Source organism: Leptonychotes weddellii, chromosome 2, assembly GCF_054177405.1.
Source record: "Leptonychotes weddellii isolate Sample4059 chromosome 2, ASM5417740v2, whole genome shotgun sequence".
Classification (NCBI taxonomy): Eukaryota; Metazoa; Chordata; class Mammalia; order Carnivora; family Phocidae; genus Leptonychotes; species Leptonychotes weddellii.
The window spans coordinates 69,412,052-69,436,485 of NC_138370.1; the positions used below are offsets into that span (position 1 = coordinate 69,412,052).

General features: G+C 41.6%; 1 protein-coding gene and 1 pseudogene across 10 annotated transcripts in view; both read right to left on the reverse strand.

Moving 5' to 3' along the window:
- SMAD1 (SMAD family member 1) overlaps positions 1-6,516 on the reverse strand; it is a 91,587-nt gene extending 85,071 nt beyond the window's left edge. For 2 of the 10 annotated variants that reach the window (XM_081811818.1, XM_081811815.1), the window contains exons 1-2: positions 6,246-6,516; positions 5,062-5,167 (exon numbers count right to left, since the gene is read on the reverse strand). The gene's annotated coding sequence lies outside the window, so the exon portion shown is untranslated. The other 8 variants (XM_006744101.3, XM_081811816.1, XM_031039948.2 and 5 more) reach the window with 6 other exon arrangements.
- Positions 6,517-18,119: 11,603 nt separating this feature from the next.
- On the reverse strand, positions 18,120-18,268 carry LOC145720395 (U4 spliceosomal RNA; annotated as a pseudogene).
- Positions 18,269-24,434: the final 6,166 nt, after the last annotated feature.

The window sequence follows — 24,434 nt, forward strand, 5'->3', positions numbered from 1 at the left end:
AAATTATGTATCTAAATATATTTTTGAATCAATAGCTAGACCCTTCTATCCTCTCTGCAAATATGACATAGTGAATATTTATCTATATTCCGAGCTCAACAGCATATAGACGCATAACTGCTGTGTATGTATGTGTTCTTTAAATTCAAGATTATTGTCTCAAGAAAAATAATTAAGAAACCAATCCACCACACCATAGATCTGGGTTCCTAACAAGGGAACAAGGCTCCTTATCTGAATACTAGAACTGAGCAGAGATTTGGGGGAAATGGCCAGGTAAGGATTCCCTCAAACCTTCAAAAGCTGGATGCTTTATTTTCAAGCGGGAGTCTTGATTTGAGTTCTGATTTGAGCTTATAACAAAAACTATAAAGATGTAAAACTGCTCAAATACTGCAGTTCCCAGTATCTTCCTAAAACTCTGATGTGATCACTGGAGTTAAACTATTTATGAAAGTCTTGGCTTTTTCTGTCTGAAAACAGCCCCTCTTACATAAATGAATGTTCTACAGGCTGTTCGTTTCTTCCTATCAGCCAGCAGTACCTGTAAAATGTTACTTTTTTACCTGATAGGACTTGTTGTACATCTCTAAAACGGACTCCATCTTAGTAACGCATACCAAAATGAAGATTTTAATTTAGATTTTAAGTAATTACATTCATGCTACTTAGCTTTGTTTTTTTTTTTTTTTTTTTTTAAGAAAGTTACTCTGGAGTGTTAAAAACTCTTCAGGTATTTTTGCTGCAAATCAGATTACAGATCACCACTATCTGCACTACCAGGTAACAGCAGAAAAGGAATATAAAGAGCCAAGAGATTTCAGTTTGGAGGAAAAAGGTGATGCCCTTATTTGTTATCAAAGCATCCCCTGCTAATCTTGGTACAAAAAATGAAACCAGAGCTTCCAAGTTGTTGAACACATCAAAGTGCTAGGAGAGTGGCAGGCCTGGAGAGGACACGGAAGCTCCTCACCCCTTCCTCTGTACGTTCCCTTGTGCCCTTCTTCCTTCTGCTGTTCCTGAGCTGAATCCTTTATAATAAACTGGTAGTCTGGTAGAGAAAGGGAGGAGGAGAGAAAGAAAGAAAGAACAGTAAAACCACATATAGAAGTACCATTACAGAGAATACTTCATCAGCCTCATTTTATGACTTAATATCAAATTCCTCTACCTCCTTGTAGGTAAATTATCCTTCTTCTCCTCAGATCTTTCCAATTCTCTCCCTAATACCTGCTAGCTCCTTCCTTAAATACTCTAAACTTTAGCTTTTGGTTAAGAACGTAATTTGCTTTTGAGAGTCAAGAGAGAAAATTCGTAGAGCAGAACTGACTGATTTAATTTGATCTTGATACAATCTTAGATCTCCCATTTTCTAGCAAGGTCCCATTGATTAAATGAGACATAGGGCTTTTCCTTTCCACCTCTACAATGAAAAATATCAATTTTAATCTGTAAAAAATATCTCTGAGATTGTCAGACTTGATTCTTATTCGGCTCAATGTTAGGTACAAAAAAGTCAATGCCAGGCCAAAACTTATCCTTTCCTCCCCTCCCAAAATTACATTGGATATGCTCAGAGCAAAACCTTAGTAACACAATAAGCGTAGAAGGAAAGGATAAACAAATGAGAACTCAACAACTGTAAGAGTGGTCTGGGTTCTGGTTTTCCCTCTTCTAGTCACTTAGGTGAGTGACTCTAGGCAAGTCGGCTGTTTTCTCTGGGCCTCAGATTGCTCAGCTTGATAGGAACCAACAGGATTAGAAAATCTTCAAAGCAGCTTTTAACACGAAATATCTCTATTCTCTACAAAGGAAATTACACATCTTAATGTTTATGAACGCACTTGGCAAGACTATTCCATGGATGTCCTTCACCTGAAATATCATGCAATTTGGGTACTTGTGTATACAAGCTCACCAGGGCATATAAACATTTTTGCATTGGAGGATCTTTGGATTGGAGGATGGGAATGAGCAGATACTGGATCCATGGTTTCATCAGATTCTTAAACAGCCTGACCAAAAAAAAAAAGGGTTTAGAGTAACTGCCAAGACCACAAAAAAGTAGACATTAAATGTGGAAAAAAAAAATTCCAGGATTTGCCATGAACTATTTTCATCTCAAAGTACAGGATCTAACAGCTAAGAAAAGACTAATTTTGATGAGATAAACTGAACTAGTAGAACTTTTCTCTTCACTACCATCAGCTTGTGATATTACAAGAAAAACACATGGGGAAAGTGGCAGGAATTATCCAGAAAAGCAGAGATGAAAATAATTCAGCACTGAAATGCCTTACTTTTTTGTCAGATTTATTCTTCCAATTATGTTCTGCTTAAATATGTATAATGTAAACATTATGTTTCTTCTTAAGCACTCAAAAGAAGACAGCCCGGAAAAGCACAACAGAGGGCAAATCTGTCTAAAAGCCTAAAAAATAAAAGTCAAGTCATATCCATACTGGAATAGTAAAACCCAGCAGAACAATGATTATTTGAATATTCTAGACAGAAAAAGTATACATATAAATATAAATTAAAAAATATATGCATATATAGTTAATTAGTTAAAAGTGAGGCTCTAGAGTCAGACTGCCTGTTCATAACCCAGCTAAGATTATAAATCATAATCACTCACTAGTTATGTAGCCTGAGGCAAGACACTGAATCACCCCGAACTCAAGTTTCTTTGCCTGTAAAATGTGATAACAACAGTACTTAGGTAAGTTTTGGGGTTTCAATAAGGTATGAGTATTAAAAATAAGCATACAGTAAAAACTCAGAAAAATATTAACTACATTCTAAACCAAATTAGGGTCTATGATAAATATGACCCAGAGAAAAATCAATCTCATTTTATCCAGTACTTCAATTATCACTTCCAGTTTTTTATTTTATCAAGAGCAACTAGTAGGTGGAAAAATTAATGATACATCCCTTACTTTTCCTGACCCCACAAACTCATTAGAAGTAGTAAGCAGAGAAGTAGCTGAAAGAGGAGTAGAAAGGAAAAGCAGAAGTAAAGGTCCTAGAGCAGCACTGTCCAGCAGACCCTTCTGTGAAAATGGAAATGTTCAATATACATTGTCCAATATGGTAGCCCCTAGCCACATGTGGCTAGTGCTACTGAGAAGATGAATTTCAATTTTACTTACATTTAAATACCCATATGTAGCTATAGCTACCTTATTGGATAGCACCTCCCCAGATGACCCATAAACTGAATAAAGATTGCCAGAAATTTCATCAAAAAACAAGTCTTCTTTTCCTGAACTGTTCATACATTCAATTCAAATATCTTTGCTTTCACTGGAGACCTGGTGACCGTGACTAGTTAAAGAAATAACATGCCAGCTGATCCATCAATACTGTGCAACTCAGTGTTAATGAAAGGATCAGAGATAAGAAGTACGTGGACCCTAAGAAGGTCCCTAAGGCCACGTTAAATTCAAGCTCACATGAAGCCTGATTCAGTACACAGGATCAAGAGCTGCAAAGGTCCTTATCAGAACCCCCAGTGCATCTGTCTCTCCCCTACCAAATGGAAAGCTACTTAGACAAAGCAGACTGAATATCCTTTCGTTTATCTTCAATTTCTTCAGAAATTCAGAGTTCTGTAAGCCTTTCCCTCTTTCAGAAACACTAGTGTTCCTGGGCAGCTCAGCCTTTCCACTATAAACAAAATCCATGTACCACCCATATCTGAAGTATAACGCCAGACTCCTGCTTAGCTGCCCCTGTAATATGGTTTAATTATGATGACTGAACTAATAGGCTGACATCATAGACTTTTACAGGCTGACCCCATGTCATCCTGATGTATCATTTTGCACCAGTTCAGTGCTGTAAATCAATTTAAGATCTCAAGCAGGTTGAAAAGGCTGGTAATGATGCTTTCTCTGCTGTCTCTGGAGACTCTACATTATACACAACTTACATTATTTATAAAGTCTCAACGATGCCTCCATTAGCCTTGTAAGACTACACAAATGAGATCTTTTATACACACAAAACTTGGCCTTGATTATGTAGGCAACTACAGCTTAAATATAGTCATCTAATTACACCCCAGTCTCTTCTTTTTCCTATCTAACCAAGTCATTAAATTTTATCTTTGAACCAGAATTACTATAAATCAAAATCACAAACTGAAATTTAGTTTTTAACTGATAAATTGTATGTGGGAAAATGGGATTTACTTAATGCTTTAATGAACTTAGTAGGAAAAAATTACTTAAATTCCAAGAGCTGTAAGAGGTTAACATTTTTAATTGCCTAAAAACGGTCATTTCTCTAAAATGCAAAGGTCATCAGCTCTTCAAGGGTATAAAACCAATGGATACTACAAAAAGGAAAAATGTATTTGGTTACCTACCTGTGGTTGGAGGGGTCAAAACTAAATCAAGGACAAATCCCTACCCTCAGAAGAAACCCGATCCTGCCTGGATCCTCCAGAGGCTCTGGCATCACCCACCTCTAGAAAATCATCTCTCACGACCCTGGTTACAGTTTCCTAAGAACTGCAATATCATACAAATGTATACCACCTGCAGAGAAATATCAGATAACTGCAAATGGGAAAGAGAGGGAGAGAGAAGGACAAACACCTTAATCAGTTCAGCATACTGAGGCCTGGCACCTACATCAGAATAACAATAATGCAAAATATTTCTACTACATGAAAATGCTGGGGCCCTGAACCTGGGTCCTGCCTCGATTTTTTTGTTTTGTTTTGTTTTGAAATAGTGGTTCCAATACAGCTCAGCTACCTCCCATAAAACGTAAAGTGGTAATTATAAACAAGATGAAGAGTGAACATGGGCAGGGAACAGTTTTCTCATTGTTACTGAAAGTAGGCATGTTACCCACCACAGGCAATCAGAGCAAGAAATGTTCTGAAATGAAGGCATTCTGTGATTGAGGTGCCAAGAGTTTCAGCAACAGGATGACATACTGAAATCATGCGACTTCTGTATCATTCCCCACACTCTGAAACTTCAGATACAACGGAAAGAAGAGAACAGGAGGGCAAAGGAAAAGGCCGGCTGCCCCAGCACTCACGAAAACGATGCTTTCTCAAGGAGATGGTGCTGAGATGCGCCTCAATTTCCAGCAGGGAAGCGTCTTACTGGCTATCTTGCACAGTAGATTGAAAAATCGTATGCGCCTCAAAATAAACAAAAGCCGCAGCTACTGTAGTTGTAAGATCCGGCAGGCATTTGTTCTTCCTCCCTTCCTAAAGTACATCAAGGAAACGTTCTCCCTTTAAGCCTACATGTATATTAAGCAACTAGAAAAACAAGCCCATGTCTGTCTCTCTCACACCCACTCCCCCCGCCACCTTCCTAAGGCAACCACCCCGAGAAACACTAACAAAGACAGAGAGTGGAGTAAATGAACAGTTGTTCAACAGCGAACTCACAAATACACATGCAGTGAGGCAATCGAATCCGGTAAAGGGAAAGGAATGAGACGACACTTGGGAGACGCACGGGGTATAGGCGGAAGAGGAAAAAAAAAAAAAAATTACGCGCCGCCGCGAAGCCTTTGAATAAATTAGAAGGAATTTCGGTGCGAACTTTCCTTGACCTCGACCCCCAAGAGACTCGTTGGGGCAGAGAAAGGACCCCGTCTGGGATGCGGAGGGGCGCGGGGCACCGGGTGTCCCCCTCGTGCCAGACCCGCTCCGCGAGGCGCCGACCGCGTACAGGGCAGCGCCCGCCGCTGCCCTCCAACTCCCGCAAGGGTCGCCCGGGCCGGCGCGGGACACAATGGGCCCGCGGGCAGCGCGGACGGGCCTCGGCCCGGCTGCGGAAAGGGAAAGAGAAACGGGGAGCGGGCGGAGGGGGAGGGCGGGAGGCGAGGTCCCGCCGCTGCCAGGGCCGGGGGCGAGGCTCGGGGCCGAGGAGCGCGTCTTCCCCACCGCAGACCCAACAAAGACGCGAGGGGAACCCCGGCCGAGCCCTGCCCGGCCGGCTGGGCGCCAGAGCAGGAGAAGGTGGCAGGTTCGCTCCTCGGAGCGGCCGGGAGGCGCCATCATGGGGGGGGTCCCCCAGTCCGCCCCACGCGGGGAAGAGCCCCCTCCCCGCCGCGGCCCGCGTCACCGGCCCCGCACAACCGCGGCAGCCCCGCGGGCCCGCGCTTGCCCCACAAGAGGCGGCGGCGGCGCTGGAAAGCCCTGGGCGCCGAGGGAGGGCGGGGACGCGGCAAAGGAGAAAGTTGGGTTCGGGTCTGTTTCGTTTTACCGGGTTGGCGGCGCGCCCGTCCGCGCGGGCGCACGAGTGACCGGGCGAGCGGGGTCCCACGCCCCGGTCCCGCCGGCGGGGCGCTGTGCCGCGCTGCGCTCGCAGGGTCCCTCCCCGCGCCTCGGCCCGGGCTGAGCCGCTCGGCCTCTCCTTCCTCCTCCCGCCCGCCCGCCCTCTCTCTCGCTCGCTCGCTCCCGGAGCCTGGATTGATCTGGTCGCGCTGGCGTCAGGGAGTCGGAGCCGCCCAGCCTCCACTCCTCGGCTGCCAATACCCGGCGCACTCGCCCGCCCGCACGCTCGCTCGCTAGCTCACACGCGCACCCGCGCGCCGCCGCCGCCGCCACCGCCGCCGCCGCCGCGCGACCAGGGATCCTCTCCAAATTCCCGGCCGGTTAGCGCGAGCGCGGGGCCGCGGGGCCAGTCACCCCCCACCCCCAACCCCACCCCCACCCCCCGCCTGCGGCCCCACGCCCCATTTATTCCGAGGAGAAAAAAACAACTTTCCTCCTCCTGCTTCCTTTAGTCCCGGTGGAGCGGACTTGGTGCATTATCCTCAAATGAAGTTCGGTGTTCAGTATTTATTTTCTGAACTGCTCATCACCCGTCTACCGCGCCCTCCGAACCCTATCGTTAAACGTGGAGTGCGTTTTTGACAATTATCTTTCGAGGCTCCCCTTTTCATGTCTAGTTTCCATTGCCCTTCACTAACTTTCCGATGTTCTGCGAGCGCCGGCAGTTGCACGTACCCAGAATTGGATAGCCTGGTACTATTGCATGTGCTTATACCAAACCCCGAAGCAATAAATGTGCTTTGTGCCAGTTCAGTATCTAATGATTCGAGTAGGTAACCTAGTTGTTCCAAATAATGACAGATGCCACAATGGAACTCAATTTTTGATCCAATTTCTACTATCTTTTATATGACACCAACCCCCTAAAATAAAAACAAGCTGGCTCTCATCTAATCTGCATAGACATTGAGCATATCTTTTTGTAAGAATTAATTTTTCCCTTGGCTAGCTCTCTGGAAGCTGGCATGAAATCTTGGATAATTACCATAATGTTGAGTTATGTTTAGAGAGGAATAATTACTCTGAGGAATAAATTTCTCATGAACCCAAAGAATCATTACCATCAATATAAAGAAAATATCCAAGACCGAGGTAAGTTAATAGTACTCTCCAATTGTTCATGGACCTTTACATGCCCACATTCTATTTTAAATTCTTATTTCTTAATTTATTTCTGCATTTCATGTTTAGTTATTCAAAGGAAATGCAACAAATCCCATAAAACACATAAAATACCATTTATAAACTATAGATCGGAATATTTCAGTTAATTTCTTCGTTAAACTATTTGAGCACTTACTGGTCGAATCTTGGGCCTCATCTTATTTTCCCTAAAAGCATCATTTGACACAGTTCATCATTCTCTGCTCCTTGGAACAACAGTTGGAGTGAGCCTTGTGAAATGCCACTCAGATCAGGTCACTCCTCTGCACAAAACCCCTTCCTGATAAATAGAATGTGCTATATACACAATGGAACATTATTCAGTCATTAAAAAGAATGAAATACTGACACATGCTGCACAAATGAACGTTGAAAACATTATGCTACATGAAAGAAGCCAGACACAGAGACCACGTATTGGATGCTTTCATTTATATGAATTTCCAGAAGAGGCCTGTCTATAGAGACAGAAAGTAGAATGGTGGTTGCCTGTGTTTGGGGCAGTAGGGAAGTTGGGGAGGAGTGATAGCTAAAGGTTACAGAGTTTCTTTTTGGAGATAAAAAAAAGTGTTCTAAAATTATTCTGTGATGGTAGTTACACAACTCTGTGGATATACTAAAAGCCATTGAATCCTACACTTTAAATGGGTAAATTACATGGTATGTGAATGTTATTTCAATAAAGCTGTTTAAAAAAGACATGACAACTAAATGCAGTGTGTCATCCTTGATTGCATCCAGGACTGTGGGGGAAGTTATAAAATGACATGATAACACTTATTTTTTTATGTTATAAAAATTATAAAATTATTACATTTTAACCTACACATGACCTTTCTTAGAGTAGTCCTAGTAGCCACAAATGATAATTATGAATACTATACATGCTTTGCAATTTGATTTTGCCCTTTGTCAAGTTATTTCTTTAAATGGTAATAAAAACTTGGATACTTTTTTTAAAAGGACATTATTGGGACAATTGTCAAAGCTTGAATATGGCTTGTGTATTAATATCATTGTATGAAAAAATCTTCCCTTGGCTCCCCATTTCATTCAAAACAAGAGTTCTCACAATGTATACAAAACCCTACCTGATCTGCCCTCCTGACTCTTCCTTTCCCATTCTCACCTGGTCTCCTACCTCTCTCCCTTGCCTACTTCCTCAAGTCAGACTGGCCTCCTCCTCACAAGTCCTGGAGCAACCTGGGCACAGTCCCACCTCAGGGCCTCCACACTAGCTATCTCCTCCCCTCCCTCAACTCCCGCAGGTCTTCACCCAAGTGTTCCACTCTCAATGAGGCCTACCCTGGCCACTCTATCTAAAATTCTACCCACCCCTCCCAAACACACGTATTTTATAACCCTCTTTCCCTATCACTACCTAACTACCTTCTTAGCCAAAAGAGCAGGGCTTTTAGTCTGTTCTGTTCATTGTTATTCTCCCAGAGCCTAGAGTAGTATCTAGCACCCTGTAGGAGCTTATTAAACACCTGTTGAATGAATGAATGAATGAACGAACGAATGAGTGGAGCACTGTTCTAATTACAGGGCATATAGTAGCAAACTACACAGATAAAAATCCCTGCTCTCATCAAAGAAGACAAATAATAATAAATACACAAATATGCTAGGTAGTGGGTGGTACATGGGATGGAAGAGGCAAGGTAGAAAGGATTGGGAATGGGGGAGGTTGCTATTTCTATAGGGGTAGGGTAAAGCTTCCGAATAAGAGGTCTTGGAAGAAGAGAGGGGGCATGCCACTGATCTAGGAGGAGGGTCTCCGAACTCCCAAGCAGAGTGAAGAGCAAGTGCAAAGCCCCTGAACCTCAGTCTACTTAACCCATTTGCCAAAAAGCCAGGAGGCCAGGTCACTGACACAGGCAGAAGCTAGGCACAGGAGGGAAGAGAGTGTGTGGGTCCAGGTGCACCAGCCAGTGGCTGCAGAGGCGGGAACATAGGGAAATTCTCTTCTACTGCTTCTCTTATCTTGGTGAAATAGCCACGGACCCTACTTCCTGAGAATGGTGAGGGTGGGAGAGACTAAGGAGGTTGGGAGAGAGAGAAGCAGATATGAAAGAGTTATCTTCTGGGAGAGTTTGAGAGCAAATGAACAAGGCAAATGTGGTAGGATTGCCAGGCAGTGCTCTTAAGTGCCCATTTGAGGTTAGTGGCCATGAATTTAAAGCAAGACCACAGTCAGCAGGGCTGTGGATTTTTCTCCAGCCATGTCGGCCTAAAGGGACAGCGCTAGGGTTTTGCACGTGGGTGTGATGGAGGGAAAGAGGGCCAGAGAGCAGAGGGTGTGGGCAGAGGAGTGACTGTGGCGGGCTGTGGGAAGGAGGGAGGTGAGGACATAAAGGAGTAGAGAACAAAGGAAAGGTGATAGGATCAATGGATTGAAGGTCCCATGGAGTCCAAGGATTGCCCGAGTTGGGACCCACTCCCAAATACTGGGAACAGTCTGAGAATGGGATGCTTGAAATTATGGAGCTGGGGAAGTTTGGGGAAATGCCAGGATCTAGCAGTGTGACCAGAGAAAGTGGGTGGCTAAGGCAGGGAGAAGGACAAGTTCTTCAAAGAAAAGGAGGTATCAAGGAACTGAAGACAAACTAATAATGCTATTGAGCTACCTTGTTTAAAAAACAAAAACAAAAAACAACCACTAATCATTTATAATAAGGCGAGCCCTTAAAATTGGCTGCAAATATTAAATATTCAAAATATGAACCCAGGAATTTATTTTAAGAGATGGTTCTACTCAATAGAAAAATAAGTGTAATGTAGGATTTGTGTAACAGCTCCTTAAGTGAATTTAAATGAATCAATTTCCCTGGAGTGAGCCCACCAAGGATCACTGGTGCGGTATTCCAGACATTAAACAGGAATGTTCCAGTGATAACTAGAGTTGGGGGAAAAGTGCAAATTATGAATTTTTGATGTTGAAATCCCTCTATTCTCTCATCACACCTTTTCCTCCAGAGTTTTTGGCTGCTTGTGATTAGGAATGTGTTTAGGCATGCTATTTTGTATATCCGTGGGAAGACCCTACCTGCCTTCTAAGTAATATGAGGGTGGGAACTGTGTCTACTTGTTTCCCCTCTGCATGCCCAAAGTTTACACAGACCTATCACAGGAGACACCCAAATATTTGCTGAAAGAATAAATATCTAATTGAACTGTGGTGAAAATTCCAATTGGTGTTTTTCTTAAAGTAGGGCATACTTTGCAGTAGGGCTTCTTTCTCATGATTGCCTTCGCTCCCAAGTCTGAATTTCTAATTTATTACTTATTTAAGTGTATTTAAACTTCTAATTTAAAATTTCTAATTATAAATGCTAAGAATTTGCAAAAAAGTTGTTAGCCCTTTTTCTAAGAGTTTGTTTTTTAAAAAACATCTTTTTTTTTTTTAAAGATTTTATTTATTATTTATTTGAGAGAGAGAGATTGAGAGAGAGAGCATGAGTGGAGTGAGGGGCAGAAGAAGAAGCAGACTCCCCACTGAGCAGGGAGCCTGACGTGGGGCTCAATCTGGGGACTCTGGGATCATGACCTGAGCTGAGGGCAGACGCTTTAACTAACTGAGCCACCGAGGCGCCCCTCTAAGAGTTTCTTAACAGTCTGTACGCTACAAGTTCTGTGTGAACATTTTATAGTAATTATTATTGTGACAGAATTTTATAGGAATTTCCACAGTTTCTGAAGGTTGTGCGATGTTCTATAATCTTTGCTTAGCAGAATTATTCTCTGGGACCCCATTTCCAGGCAGGGGTCAGGCAGGACAGTGTTTACAGCATCTAGACACAGGCCCTGGAAGACTATTTCTTCCTCCATTTGCCTGCCGCACAGAACTTCAATGCTGTTATTCCCCAGAGCCTCCCAGTGAATATTAATGCTACTGAACTCCTAAAATATAATACAGACAGCATTTTCTGCTTACCTGATCTCTGTTAACTTGACCATTATTAACAAAGACTGACCCCAATTTTATGAGTTTGCTACCTATTGTTCCAACTGATATTTCTAACAAATGTTCAGACCCAAGTTTGTGCCCCCACACTAAACTGCTGACTTGTTACATCTACTCCTTGCCAGGTAATCATATGGGGAGAAGTTTCCATGGGTTCATTCCTTCCCTAAGATGTTCATATCTTTCTCCAAATGATCTCACGTCCTTCCTTTCCCATTGCCCCCAGGTACTTGGATCTTGTGCCTAGACCTCTACAGTGGCCCTCAGACTCTTCTCCATGCCTCCAGTGACCCTTGTATCATTCTAATTGCTGAATAATCTCCTACAAGGAGTTGTTTGTCCATGTCATTCCCCTGATCAAGAAGTTCAATGGGTCAGCAGTGCCTCCCAATAGACTCTAACTCTGAGGCCTGGTACCCAAGGTCCCTTGAAGTATGACCCAGACCCACATTTTCCTGCCTGGTCTCCTTCATTCTCCCACAGAAACACAGGCAAATTTGCAATGGTATTCTTCCAATTTTTTTTTGTTCATACTGCTATATGATCCCAGCATCTCCAGTTTTCAAAATTCCACCTGTTCTTTAAGGTCCAACATCATCTCCTAGCCATTAAACAAACAAACAAACAAACAAAAATACTTCTTAAGGCTGGGATGGATGGGTTTATTGATCTCAAAATCCTCATCTTAACAAATGAAGGAAGTGAAGTCTAGCGAAGTTCCATAATTTGCCCAAGGTCAAAAAACTAGTAAATGGTAGAATCAAGTCCAATTCTGGGCCTCCTAATCCAGAGTAATCTCTGCTCCATACCAAAACTTCATCCCCAAGGCCTTCTCTGCTCCCTTCCTCATGCTGTGCCCCATGCTCTCGGTAGCTATGTGTCGCACGTCACATAGCACTCGTCCTTCGACTCATTAACTACATACATATCATGAGGCCCCACAATACATTGTAGAGTTGGATGAATAATGACTAGCCTTTTCTCCCACAAACGGCTAGTTTTTTTCCCTCTTCACTGACACAATATTTTGGCACAAATCTCATGAAAAGGGCCACATTCCACTGCTGTTATATATCAAATTCATAATAGCTAGAGTTTACCGAGCATTCACCTGGAGCAATGTAAACACCTGAGAGGCATCATCTTACAGTCTGAGAGCCTCGCTATGAGACAGATACCACTATCCTCATGCGCTGGTGGTATCAGCGCCTACTGAATAGGGTTTGTGGGGAACCATAGTGATAACGGTAATAGCTAATACATATTGAGTGTTTCCAATTTTCCAGGCATTGTTTCGAGCACCTTACATACATGTTATTAACTCCTTTATCCTTCAGAACAACCCAATGATATAGGTATCATGTTATCTCCATTTTACAGATGAAGAAAATGAAGCAGCATGATGTGAAGTGCCTTGTCTAAGGTCACACAGCATGTAATGCCTCCAACAGGCTTGGTATCTGGTATATTGTATGTGTTTGATAAAGGTAGTCAGGCTGGGCGCAATTTCTGCCTCTGAAGTCAAGTGTTTTAGATGGACTCATACCGACAAAATATTTAGTAGACTGGTCAGTTTTTAAGTTTTAACGAATACCCGATTTCAAAAAAAAAAAAAAAAGTCTTAAATAGTTTTGCTTCTGGTAACGATTTCTCTTCACTAAGCCCGCATCCACTGGCAAGTCTGCCCAAGTTCAAAGGCTAGATTTGGCTGCCTTTAACACGAAAGCTAAATGTCAGTGGCTTAAGCAATAAATAAATTTACTTTATCTCTTGCAAAAAGAAGATCAGAAATAGGAATTCCAGAGGTGGGAAGGCAACTCAAAGATATCTGGGCCGAGATCTCTGTGATTTCCTTGTCCTCTCCCTTGTTGTTGATTATTAAATGGTTGCTGGGGCTCGAGTCATCATGTCTGCATTCCAGGCTGGAAAAAGAAAAGGACAAGGACAAAAAGGGTAAACTGAGGCCGGAGCCCCTTTAAGGAACACACACTACCACCACCATCTGCGGTAAGGCCATCTCTACTACCAGGACACCTGCTTACTTCTCATTAGTAAATATTGTCATATGGCCCCCTCTGTTTGCCAAGATGGCTGGGAAATGTCATCTTTTGTTTTTAATCCTAGAAAACTGCCACAACAGATGGTATCTCTGCTAGTGATGAAGAAGGAGAAGGATGAATGCAATGATGTGCTCCACATGGTTCATACCGGCTTATGAGAGCTGATGGTTAAATTTTCAGCTGTTTTTTTTGTTTGTTTGTTTTGTTTTTGTTTTAACAAGCCGGTTGTTAAACACCACGATAGCCTGAAATTGGTCACAGTGGGAGCCTTTACACCACAAAAATTGGCAAACACCACAAATTAAGGCCTTTAAAAAAAAAAAAAAGCCAGTTGTCAAACATTTATCAGCACACCACTGAATATTGGATAGGTGACTAGGAGTCCCAGAAAGTTTTTTATTTTGCCTTATTATATTTGTCATTTATTTCCAACTAGAATGGCTAAGACTTGTGAACACTTAGGCAGGCAATCTTTTGAAGTTCTTGGTATATTAATAATCGCCCTCTCTTTATTCTATAGAAATGTTGGGCATATGCACTTACATTGTGTTTTGATATTTCCTCAGAGAACGTACAAGTTGTTCTTTGGTAGTTAGTCAGGGATGGCATGAAAATATTGTAAATGTCTCTTCAGGAACTTGAAAAGGTTTTGCGTAAAAAAATAGTCTGTTCTGGTAAGCTGTGCAGAAACACATGCAGAAACAGCCCCTCTGTTTGTATTTGAGGCAAGTGTGGGATCAGGCCCTGCCTAAGACAGAGCAGCTTTTCTAAGCTAAGGTATAACTTCACCGAGGTATCAAAAAATCATTTAAAATAATTTCTTCTTCCAAAATGTATTCCTGGGAAGAGAGTAAAGTGGTAAAGTGGAACATTTTCTCCTGCCGGTTATGAGGAAGAATCAATAGTTTTTCACTCTTAAAGAAGAGACTCCCCAGGTAGGTCTTTTCTGCTTTTCTTTTGAACACAAACAGGCCCTTAAAAACACAACACTGATAGGGACAAAGAATGCCTTCCTTTTGGTTTGAAGGAGGCAATAAGAAGAATGATTTCAGGAGCTGAGCCAAAAACAAGAAGAAAATCTCAAGGGCTTGTGAACATGACCCTACCCTAGGGCTCTTGCCTCTAAAATAGAATTTAGGTTATTTAGAAATGAGCACCAGAAACAAAGTCACATGTGAATTAGAGTTGTAAAATGTATCTTAGATTTTTCTTTTTCTATTATTGTGATAAATGGGCAAGAAAAAGCCTTTGAAATTTTACATTAAAGTTTCCTTTAAGTTTTTATTTCTCTGGATAGTACATTTTAGGACAGAAATTTTTAGTGTTGTTTTGTCACCTTTAAAGTCCATTATATAATTGAAGATAGTAGGTGGGGGCTTTATGTTGTTGTTGTTTAAAAGATTTTTCTTTTAAAAATCTTGCCTTGTAGGATTTACTGTGGCTAATGTTATTCAAATGCCACAGTTGAGATGATGATCCTTATTTGAAAATAAAAACACTGATCAGTAGCGATCAATCTAGAAGCCTCGGGTATCCAACTGACCCAACCACGTTTGAGCTCTGTCCAGGATTTTTCGGAGGATGGTCAATAAATAACATTTGTTTCCTGTCCTGAGTATGGAGACAAACCAGAACCAAACCCAGAAGTCGGACAGATGGAACTCAAAATATGATCTTTCTTAATTATAAAGTGTATTGCAACATTTAGCCATAGACTTGTGGCCAAATTGGCTTGCTAATATTTTACCTCCAAACTGGAAAGTCTCAGGCATCAGCAGAGTGGAACAGCCCACAGGCTGCAATTTACTTGCACAGCTGTGGATCAAAAAGGTCATTCCCTCACAGAATGTTCTTCTAGTTTCCTAGAGGATTACTTCACTCTGTATCGTCTACTCTGCATATACCCAGTTAGCTCATCCTTCAAAAGAAGCCCAATGTTGCCCTTTTCCACCTGAGACAAAGTGATCACGTTTTGTTTGTTGGTTGGTTGGTTTTTTTTCTTCCCCGTTTATCACAGAAATACGCCACTCTGCCTAAATAAAGTCCCCTAAAGTTTGCATTTTGTTTTTCAGGAGTTCAAACTCAAATTTTATCCATTTCAAAGTTTTTGCAGTTGGATGGACCTTCAAAGCCATAACTGCTGAGTTAAAATGCCTTGTGCAAAACCAAAGGAGAGAAAATAATAAGTAAAAGATGGGAAGATGACTATAGAGGGTCCTGGCAAAAGCCAAAGAACAATATTAATTCAGTCAGGAAATGTTTGTTGAGTGCCTACTATGGGGCAGTACAGTTTTAGGCACTCTGAAGAACAGCAGCTTTTACTCTGGGTTGGCACATGTTTTAATTGGGGAGACAGACAATGAACAGCGGAAGACTAAGTAAGTTAAGATGTGATCATTTAAGCTTTGAGGACATAAAACAGGGCAGTGTGACAGTAGCTTCAGGGAGTGGTCAGGGTTCTACTTTTTTTTTTTTAAGATTTTATTTATTTATTTGACAGAGAAAGAGAGCACAAGCTGGGGGAGCGGCAGGCAGTGGTGGGAGAAGTAGGCTCCTGCCGAGCAGGGAGCCCGATGCGGGGCGGGATCCCAGGACCCTGGGATCATGACCTGAGCCGAAGGCAGACTGAGACACCCAGGCGTCCCAGGGTTCTACTTTTTTTTTTTTTAAGATTTTATTTATTTATTTGCGAGAGAGAGAATGAGAGACAGAGAGCATGAGAGGGAGGAGGGTCAGAGGGAGAAGCAGACTCCCCGCCGAGCAGGGAGCCCGATGCGGGACTCGATCCCGGGACTCCAGGATCATGACCTGAGCCGAAGGCAGTCGCTTAAGCAACTGAGCCACCCAGGCGCCCCAGGGTTCTACTTTAGATAGGGTGGCCAGAGAGGACCTACCTGAGGGGAGAACTTTGAGGTGAGATGTGGACAACGAGAAGGAAGCTGAAGAAATTATAGGTCATTTGGAGCCCCTCATAACGACTTTGGATTTTATTTGAAGTGTGACAGGAAATAGTCATTGAATAGTTCTAAGCAGGGAAGACACAGAATTTGGGTTACATTTTCCTGGCTTCTCTGTAGTAAAGTGAGAACAACAGAAGAATCCAAAGTGAAATCAGGTAGCCCAGGGAGGAGGCTTCTACAGTGGTCGCAAGAGAAAATGGTAGATTGGACTAGGGGTTAGTGATGGCGATGGACCAAAGAGGGGAGAATGCTGCAGTAAGGATAAACACCTCATTTACTATAAGTTTCAGGAGGACAAAGATTGGGCCAGGGAAAGTTACCTTTTCATGGTGACTTGAGTTCCTGTAAATTTTAGGAGATAGGTATATGTATATAGATATAGATAGATAGATAGAGATATACAGATATATATATTGCTTGTCACACATTTCTATTTTCCAACCACACTCTAAACAACCTTGAGTCTTCTCTTCAAAAATAAAGAATTACAGAGTTTCTCCACCAGCAACTCCTTTTTTTCCTTCTTGTGTTAACTTTTCCTCTTTATGGCCCCTTCCCCCAAACAATAAATGTGCTTCTAATATCTTCCATTCTAGAAACACATCTACACAACCATTCATAAACATACAAAAAAGAGCCACTAAAATAAAACCACTCTTCTTCCCCAATATTTCTCTATTTATTTCTCTATCTATTCTGTGTCCCTTCTTGTCCAAACTTCCTGAGAGAGCGGTTTATACTTCCTGCCGTCTCCGTTTTCTTAGATCCCATTCACGCTGTGACCCACTATAACCTGATTTCAGTTTGCACTAGGGCATCCAAACTATTCTTGCTAAGCTAGGGCCACTGCATACTGCTGGGAAAGTTGTGTATATACAACCTAGCCCTGGTTAAGATTTCCTTGACCTTCATATTGCCAAATCCAATGAATGTTTGTCTGTCTTCTGCTGGATGGTTCAGATTCACTAGACACTATTCATCATTTGTTCACTCTCAAAAGCTTTGGCTTTGGGAAAACTGGCCACGATGCTAATATCCATTCCTAGAGAACTAGTTGAATGAACATACTGGAGTACTCTGGAACAGTAATAAGGAATTAAGATTATTTCCTATATGCTGCATGAATGTATCTGCAGGATATATTGTTAAGTGAACAAAGTAAGGTGGAGAAAAGTATGTATAGTTTTCATCAATGTAGGTATGTTATCTGTTTTAAGAAAGTGGAGGGATATGAATATATATCTATATATATTTGCTAATAACAAAACAAAAATGAAAGAATAAACCAAAACTTAAAAAATATATATATATAGGGGAGAGAATAAAGTGGAGAAAATGAGAATAGAAACTAGATTTCACTGAATATACCATGTTTTTAGATTTGACTTTGGAACCATGGGAATGTTTTGCCTAACTATAAAGCAAAGACATTTTTTAAAAAGAAACAATAAAAAACTAAAATCAAAATGAACAAATGAGCCTAACTGTGAATCAAGCCTGTGGCATAAAGAGAGGAAATATTTCAAATGACAACAAATACAGTAATCTGACTGTAAATACTTAGTGGGATATAATCTAAGGACAAAAATAACTAAAAAAAAAATCAAACTATTTTCATAAGTCATATTGTTAGTGATAATATTTGGCGTTTTTATTCCGAAATTGTAATAAAAATAATTATTTTAACATTGTTGCAAACCAAGACTCTCAGCATAAGGCAAAAGCAATACAAATGCAAATTCAATTAGCAATAATCACGCCTTGGGTAAGCCTCATTGGCTACGATACTGCCACTGAGAATTCAAATGACTTAACTACAAATGCTTTGATCTTATTTTTGAATTGGGAACATCAGTATGAACTTATGAGGTATTTTGTCTAAAAACACATATTGCTTGGCTCTTTTGAGGAAAAAAATCTTAGAAATAATTACCAATGTAATAGCAATGAGCACCTTCGGTTCCCAAATTGTGGTCTCTGATTACCACGTCCATTAAAGAAACTGGAACGTTTTTTGAGAAATAAGTGATCCCAGATCTGGAGTAAAAAATGTATAAGATAGACTGTGTGAATCATCTTGTTATAGCAGAAAGCAAGGAAGCTAGCATTTGTTCCTGGCGTTATTTCAGAAAACTCAAGAATGGACTTAAAGAAGCTCCTGTAAGCCAAAGATGGGACAATTTGTACATCAATAAAATACTTGCAATAGATTGAAATACACAAAAATATTTAAATGAATGACTTTATGATAATACTTTGAAACATCCCACATTTGATCACATTAGATGCTAGGGAACCAACTTATATTGAAACCCGGTAAATAAAAAGAAAGAATGATGCATTTATTCTGCCTTTCTTATATGACAATATCTCCAGGTAACCAATAGGTGATATGGGAAACTTTCTCTTTATAAAAGTAATCCCATTAACAAATGAAAAAGGGATGCATGAAAAAGAATGATGGAATCATACTACTACTATATTGTAATTTCCAATCAAATAAAGGATCTAGATAATAATCATCAATGGCTGCTATCTCACCAAAAGAAAGGTAACCAGACACAATACCTCCTGTGAGGGTATTCTTGCCAAAAAATGGAACAAAAATTGGTCAAGCCTTGCCTCTAGATCTAAACTACCAATATACAGGAAATATAGTAGATACAAGAATATATTCAATGACACAATGGAGACGTTCAGCAAAGTCCAGAATGAGGGAAATTCTACAGGACCCAGTTTCTTCAATTAATAACTAGCCAAGAAAAACAGAAGGCTGGTGGGGCGGGGCGGGGCGGGGGAATGCTGTCATTTAAAAGAGATCTAAGAGACATATTAACTCATTGCATTGTGCAGATCTTACCTGGCTCCTGCTTCAACCAAAAGAAAAAAAAAAAAGTAAACCCCCCCCAAATTATGAGACAGTTGAGGAAATTTGGATATTAACTAAAAATTTAATGACATTATGGAATTGTTAACTTTTTTGTTGAGATAATGATATTGTTATGATATTTTTTCAAAAGAGCTCTTATCTTTTAGAGATATCTACTGAAATATTTGCTGATGAACCAACATGACACCTATTTTGTTTCAAAAATAATAGTTTAGTTGGCAGGAGGGAGTGGGTAGAGATACAAGTAAAATAAGATTAAAAAAAAATAAGTGAAATAGGACTGGCCATGAGTTGACCATTGTTGATGGCTCTATGGGAAATCATTATACTATTCTTTCTACTCCTTGTGTTTTAAATTTTATATAATAAAAAGCAAAACAAATGGATAAAACCCCTTAGCTCCCAAAGCACTGAACTCACCCATTCTCTTCTACCTCTCTGACCATTTCCTTCTTCCTCTTTTCGTGAGCTCCTTCTTTCCCTGTCCCATAAAATTTGGTGTTTCATTTTTAGCTCGTTGCTCTTCTGACCATATCTACTCCCCTTGAGCGATTTCATTCAAGAATCTCATAGCTCTGACTACTATCTACTTAGTTACCAGAGGATTTCCAAACTGGTATCTCTGGCCCAGAGCTCTCTCTGATCTTCCGATTCTCACATCTAACCGTCTAATGCGTATATTCTCCTGGAAATCTCACACAACCTTTACAAGCAACATATCTCAAACTGATCATCATCCTCCCTCCAAATGTGCCCTTTACTCTGGAGTATCTGCCATGGTCAATGGCATCACTCATAGTCATCCAAACTAGAAACCTGGACATCAGTCTTGTGTTTTCTATCTCATCTCCCATATCATCAGGTAGTGTTGATTTCCTCTCCTGAGTATTTCCTGAGTCTATTACTCATTTGTTTATTCAGTGAGTGTTTATTGAGCGCTATCACATGCTAGGCACTAATCTAGGTGTTGGAAATATAAAATAAAAAAAAAATTGGACAAAATCCCTGCTCTCACAGAGTTTATATTTTAGTTCTAGATTTTACTTTAGACGTTCCTTTTCTCTTTCCTAAATTAGTGATATAGCCTCCTAAGTAGTCTCCAGCCTAGGCTCCTTCAGGAACATCCTACACAACAGTGGTTCTCAAAATGTGGTTCCTGCAGCCACAGAAGATCGCCTGGAACTTGCTAGGAATGCAAATCCTCAGACCTCATACCAAGCCTCCTGAGTGAGACACTCAGGGAGTGGAGCCCAGAAATCTGTTTTACAGGCCCTTAGGGTGATCCTGATGCACATGCTAACATTTGAAATCCACTGCTCTACAAAACCATCAGAGAGATTTGTCTAAAATGCAAGTCTGGCCATGCTATCTCCCATTTCAAACCTTTCAGAAGAAGTGTGCTGAATATAGGAAAGAGCCCAAGCTCCACGGAAAGGTACACAGGGCTCTCCATGATTGGTTCTAGCCTGCCTCCTCTCAACCATCACTGAACACACCCTCATTTTGGGGGGCTTAATTCTGGCCTGACTTCCTCTAAGAAGATTTCCCTCATTGTTAACTCCAACCCAGTCAAAAGCCCTACTTGTGTGTGTTTATAATACTGCATCTGTGGTCATCATGGTATATACCACATATAAGCAGAGGAATGTGTCCAGGGCTCTGGAGCCAGATAAGTATTGTGAATTTGGGCAAGAAACTCATGGTCTTCACTTCATCTATAAAATGGATTAATAGGCCCTAGATCCTAAGATTGTGAGAATTGTGTATAGTGCTGGCTGGCACTTGGTAAGAGCTCTGTGTTACCTATTTTTATAAATTATCTTTAAATTTTTTTAAGATTTTATTTATTTATTTTGACAGAGAGAGAGAGCATGGGTGAGTGGGGGGAGGGGCAGAGGGAGAAGGAAAGATAGAATCCCAGGTAGACTCACACTGAGCGTGGAGCCCCATGGGGGGCTCCATTCCACAACCCTGAGATCACGACCTGAGCGAAATCGAGAGTCAGTTGCTTAACCGACTGAGCCACCACAGGTGCCCCATGAATTATCTTTGTGTGTGCATCTCCTCACTAGATTATGAACTGCCTGAGGGCAAGTGCCTGAGTGTTATTCAGCAATGTGTTCAAAACACCTAGCATGGGATCTGCCACATAATAGGTGCTCACTACATATTTGTAAATGAGTTAATTTCCCAAGTATTCATTTCAATTCAGGTAGAAGACTCAATGAGTGGGTTCTGTTTCAGTTTCTGTTGCTAAGAGATCATTATACTGTTTATGGTGAAACGTTCATTAATAGAGCAGTACACTGGGTGCCTGTGTGGCTCAGTCAGTTAAGCGTCTGCCTTCGGCTCAGGTCATGATCCCAGGGTCCTGGGATCGAGCCCCGCATCGGGCTCCCTGCTCCGCGGGTAAACCTGCTTCTTCCTCTCCCACTCCCCCTGCTTGTGTTCCCTCTCTCGGTGTCTCTCTCTGTCTCTGTCAAATAAATAAATAAAATCTTAAAAAAAAAAATAGAGCAGTACACTGAATCAAAACTGAAAAGTATGACAAATGCATATTATAATTACCTGACTTTATTCCACATAGGTTTTTAAAATGTCAATAATGCTAATTGTGTAGAACAATCTCACTACCAGTTTCCTTCAGCAAAATTGCTTTCACACATTTAAATGGTTCTTTCCCTAACAAGGAAATGTGTATAAATGATAAAATGAATTGCCTGCTACGTTTTACCCCTACTTTCACAGTAGTGATAATCCAGGCCTGCATAAGCCCTAAATGTATTTGTTTTCCCTGCTCAAGTTTTCTGAAGCCTGTTGTTCTTCCAGTCTCTCAAATTCCTATGCTTTGACATTCCCAATTTTGCAGATCTGAATGACGTATAAACTTTTCAGGCCAGAGAGACCTGTACCTTTGCAAGATTCTACCTTTCAAAAACTCTTCCCACACCAAAAGCAGCAAGATACAGTTGATTTACTAGGTCATTCTTGATATTAGCATAAAGGAAAAAATATTATATGAAATCCCAGAAAAACTGCAGCAATGGAGTTTTCTGACAGTGTAACCAAATATTCATCAAAGATAAAATATTCTTCTTTCCTGGGAAGTAGAGGCTACCCTGACCCTTTCGGTTACTCTTTGGGGAAATCAACTATTACGAGTACATGCTCAGTCACAAGAATTCTTGGGTAAGGTATGTCTTATCATCGACTCAGTTCTTCTCACTGAGTCTGGACATTGCAATCAACCTGAGACCTCAAGCCTCCCTGACAGTGTGGCTCCTCAAATTACAGAGAAAGAAACTTCTTTTCCCACATCCTCTATTACTTCCCGGACACACATGACTCCACACTGGCTAACCCGCAGAGGGAGGGAAATACACAATTTGGAATAGGTCTTAAGGTCTTGTCCCCTTTGTCATCTTTAATGTGCTAGAATATCTGGTATCAGGCCCAGAAAATCAAGATTTACTTCCCCTTCCCTGAAGCTGTTTCCTCTAGGTAAGGACACTGTTCGGTAAGCAAATGTGCTTTGGCTCAATCTGACTTAAAGGAACCTAGGCTGAAGCTCTCCATCACACAAGCTTTCTCCCCCGTGTATTGGTATTGATGTGTTCCTTCCTCTCTCCAAACCTCTCCCAGAAAACATCTCCCTTCCTAGTAGTGTTTCAAAGGACAAAAATTAACCCTCGTCAATCTTTAACCCTACATTGTAGTGTTTGGATATTTTCATGTGGATCAGCTTACTCGTTCATGTTTGTTCAGTGAATATTTCCTGAACATCTACCAGGCCCTCTTGCAGGTCAATGAGCAATACAGAACTCTTGGTGTCATGGGGCGGTCATCCTAACGGATCCTGCAAGTGTCCTGTGAGGTGGCTTCAAATTGGCAGCATGCTGGTATGTAAGAAGAGGCATAAAGAACCAGACAAGCACATGCAGATTTCCTGTTCTCAAAGCTCTTACCATTACCCTGTGTGTCCATTGTTCTCATAGGTAGGCTGCATACTTTACTTCTTATATTCCCAGAAACATTGGGCTTAACTGCAGGTGTTGTGGGAATACATTTAAGAAATTTTAAGAGAGACCAGGAGGGAAATGACTCATTTTGCAGAAATCCATGTCAAGTAGTGTATCTGGAATGATCCTTTTTACTAGCTGGGAGTTCAAACACAATTGCCTTGCTTTTATTTATTCAATTTATTGCTGGAGCACCCATCTGCCCTTCATGACAGGAAGTTCATTTGTTTCCCAAGGCCTCCCTTCACCACCTTACTTGGGCAGGAACACAAAGGATTAACTCAGTTCAAAGGAGATGGGTCCCGCTGCCAAAAGCCAGGAAGGAGAAAACCGGGAAGTGTGCCCCGTCTACTCATGCCGGGGCTTGGGTCTCTGCCACATGAAGTCACAGGTGAGTCCTGCACATTCTGATGTCAGGAAACTTGCTCGTGGTTGCTACGATATGCCTATTGAGTCAGCTCTTTTCTTCCCATCACCCCGCGGCGGCCCTGCCTGAGCTCTGGGGCCACGTCTCTGTTAGATCACACTCACCCGCTCAGCCATTTCCCCCAGTGCTTCCTCAGCAGAGCTCCAGGTGTGCCGTGGCTGGGAAACCCAGCCTCAGCCTCCTGTCACACTGGAAACATCTTCCCCAAGAAGCCTGGTTCAGTCTGCTATGGCATCTTTCCCTGCCATGGGACACTGCAGCACATCCCAACAAGAGATCTCCCTGTTGCACATAAGAAGGAAAGACAGATGGTGCTAAACAACAAAAACATATGCATTTTACACACAAACTTTCACAGGCAAGGACTGCCTGTTTGCCTTAAATTTTCATAACTTGGAGGGTCTTGTAAATCATCTGTTACGATGAAGCAGTATCCTCCAAGGGACTGTTCTTGGCCATACAGCAGAAGGGGCACCTCATTACAACACTAACTTTTCATGAAGAATGTCTGCTTCTAGGACTATGGCTATTGAAAGGGTCCCAGGGCCCTAGATCGCACATCGAGCACCACTGCTAAGCCCTTCTCTCTCACTGCTCTTCAACCAGACCTCATATTCCCACTAAACTGGCC